General features: G+C 39.0%; 1 long non-coding RNA gene across 1 annotated transcript; it reads right to left on the bottom strand.

Moving 5' to 3' along the window:
- Window positions 1-881: 881 nt before the first annotated feature.
- On the bottom strand, window positions 882-2249 carry LOC116421089. The gene is made up of 3 exons (XR_004231406.1): window positions 2104-2249; window positions 1189-1286; window positions 882-1107 (listed from the first exon to the last, which is right to left on the bottom strand). It is a non-coding gene; the product is annotated as an uncharacterized LOC116421089 (long non-coding RNA).
- Between the last annotated feature and the right edge of the window lie 438 nt (window positions 2250-2687).

Here is a 2687-nt window from a genome sequence, read left to right as displayed (position 1 = left end):
GAATCCAACCATTCTGGAGAGTAGTTTGGAACTGTGCTCAAAAAGTTATCAAACTGTGCATACCCTTTGATCCAGCAGTGTTACTACTGGGCTTATATCCCAAAGAGATTATAAAGAAGGGAAAGGGACCTGTATGTGCACGAATGTTTGTGGCAGCCCTTTTTGTAGTGGCTAGAAACTGGAAACTGAATGGATGACCATCAGTTGGAGAATGGCTGAATAAATTGTGGTATATGAATATTATGGAATATTACTGTTCTGTAAGAAATGACCAACAGGATGATTTCAGAAAGGCCTGGAGAGACTTACACGAACTGATGCTGAGTGAAATGGGCAGGACCAGGAGATCATTATATACTTCAACAACAATACTAGATGATGACCAGTTCTGATGGACCTGGCCATCCTCAGCAAGGAGATCAACCAAATCATTTCCAAAGGAGCAGTAATGAACTGAACCAGCTACGCCCAGAGAAAGAACTCTGGGAGATGACTAAAAACCATTACATTGAATTCCCAATCCCTATATTTATGCCCACCTGCATTTTTTATTTCCTTCACAAGCTAATTGTACAATATTTCAGAGTGATTCTTTTTCTACAGCAAAATAACGTTTTGGTCATGTATACTTATTGTGTATCTAATTTATATTTTAATGTACTTAACATCTACTGGTCATCCTGCCATCTGGGGGAGGAGGTGGGGGGTAAAAGGTGAAAAATTGGAACAAGAGGTTTGGCAATTGTTAATGCTGTAAAGTTACCCATACATATAACCTGTAAATAAAAGGCTATTAAATAAAAAAATGAATTGAAAACACCTTAAAAATAATAAAAAAATTAATTAAGTGTCTAAATGGCTAAAATTATTAGATTTTTTTTCAGTCTTCTTTATTGTTGCCATCAATGAAGCATGAAGGCTACAGGACTCCACGATTTTGCCATAGACTAAGAATTCTTCCAGGACATTCTGAATATACTTCATTTCTAAAAGACAATTTTTTCAAGATTGTTCTCCAAAAGATTGAGATCATCCGTGGACATTTTCTCATCTACCTCATACAATGTGTAGACACAGGTTCTCAATCTCTCCTCAAATGGCCTTTGTCTTAGGGGAAGAAAAGAAGAGAAAAGGCATTTATATAGTGCCTACTACATGATATTCTGCTGAGGATTTTACAAATATTACCTCATTTGCTATCCCAAGGTGAACTTTAATGGATCCATCCTTGATATGGAAGGCTCATTGCTTTTTCCCCTGCTCTCCCAAAATGCTTCTTTAACTTCCTGTATTTGCACAAGAAGTATGGATTTTCAGGGTGTTCGGATATTATACCCTATTTTGTCATTGAAATACTATGTAAGACTTTGAATGGCTTGGAGTCAGTGCCAATCAGTGCTGAAACTCAAAACCATACATGACAGCATCTGTGGTACATCCTGTGCTAGGATGGTAGGGATAGGGCAGGGAAGAAGAGAGAATCTTAAGACTAGGGAAGCAGGCACCTACTATTTTAACTGCTGCTCTGGGGTTTCCTTTTAGCACAGATTTCCCCTTTATTGGCACATCTAGGGCAGCCTATCCTAGTTGGTTACAATCATCCAAGTGTGACATTGGAGGAAAGGAAGCCTTATAAGAGGGACATGAGGACAACTGAAATCTCTGGCAATGTCATCCCAGGGCTAGATATGAAATAAAGAAGAGAAACAGGCACTATGGGACTGATGGAAGGTATCATAGGAAGCAAGTGGATTCTTTAAATGTTGATGCCCTAGAGAAAATCCCTAATTGCCTCAACTAGTTAAAGCTCTACTAAAACCTCTGAAATATTTATAGGTCCAGACCTGTCATGGGTGGGCCCCTTATTGCTGACACTCAAAACTCTAGTTTTGAGGAACTTCCAACTCACTAATAAGTCTAATAAGAATGGTGCTCTTCATTCACAGAGACCCATCCCCTTATAGGCTGTGGAAATCCATTGCCCAAATGTTTTCCTAGAGCAAATGAAATATCACTGTCACTTGGGATCCAATGTTTTGCTTAGCCAGACACTGAAACCTACAGTTCTAACAGACATGACAGCATTAGAAGCAAATATATCACCTTCAATCTTCACTGTTGCTGTAACACAAGTGGAAAGCACCCAGGAAGAGTTAGTTAAGCAAGAATTAAGTTTGTCAGAGCCTCTCCAACAGGAAAGGCTCAACCTAATACTAGTCTGTCTTTCAGCCATTTGGATCCAACCTTGTTCAGTGGGATCTGAGTGATATGAATTAGTCGCTTGTTTGGTGTTTATGGCCTCTACCTAACAATGGTCGTGGAGTCATTCATTGATGATCATAGTAGCTCCCACCAACTCCTTTGTCCATTGTTGTTGCCTTGATTCCCCTCACCAACCAAATCAACTCTAAGTAACTTCAGGATCATCCTTAATATCTATATGTTGCTGGTTCTAATGATGCCATTTTGTCCTCTGCCAGACCTTAATCTTTTGGGAAAGTCTATATGGTCCATGATAAGACTCTCCAGAGCACGCCTCCTAACCTTAACACAAAAGCAGACATCCTGTTCTCTTTCTCTCGAAGTGACTTTTTGTGTAACTTGAATAGCTTTGGCAGTCTGGAGAAGGCTATGAAACCTTTCTCAGAAGAACATTTTTTATTGTATAAAATAAAACAATAGAGTTT

Source organism: Sarcophilus harrisii, chromosome 2 (genome assembly GCF_902635505.1).
Source record: "Sarcophilus harrisii chromosome 2, mSarHar1.11, whole genome shotgun sequence".
NCBI classification, from domain to species: Eukaryota; Metazoa; Chordata; class Mammalia; order Dasyuromorphia; family Dasyuridae; genus Sarcophilus; species Sarcophilus harrisii.
This window is presented reverse-complemented; position numbering and strand designations above follow the sequence as displayed.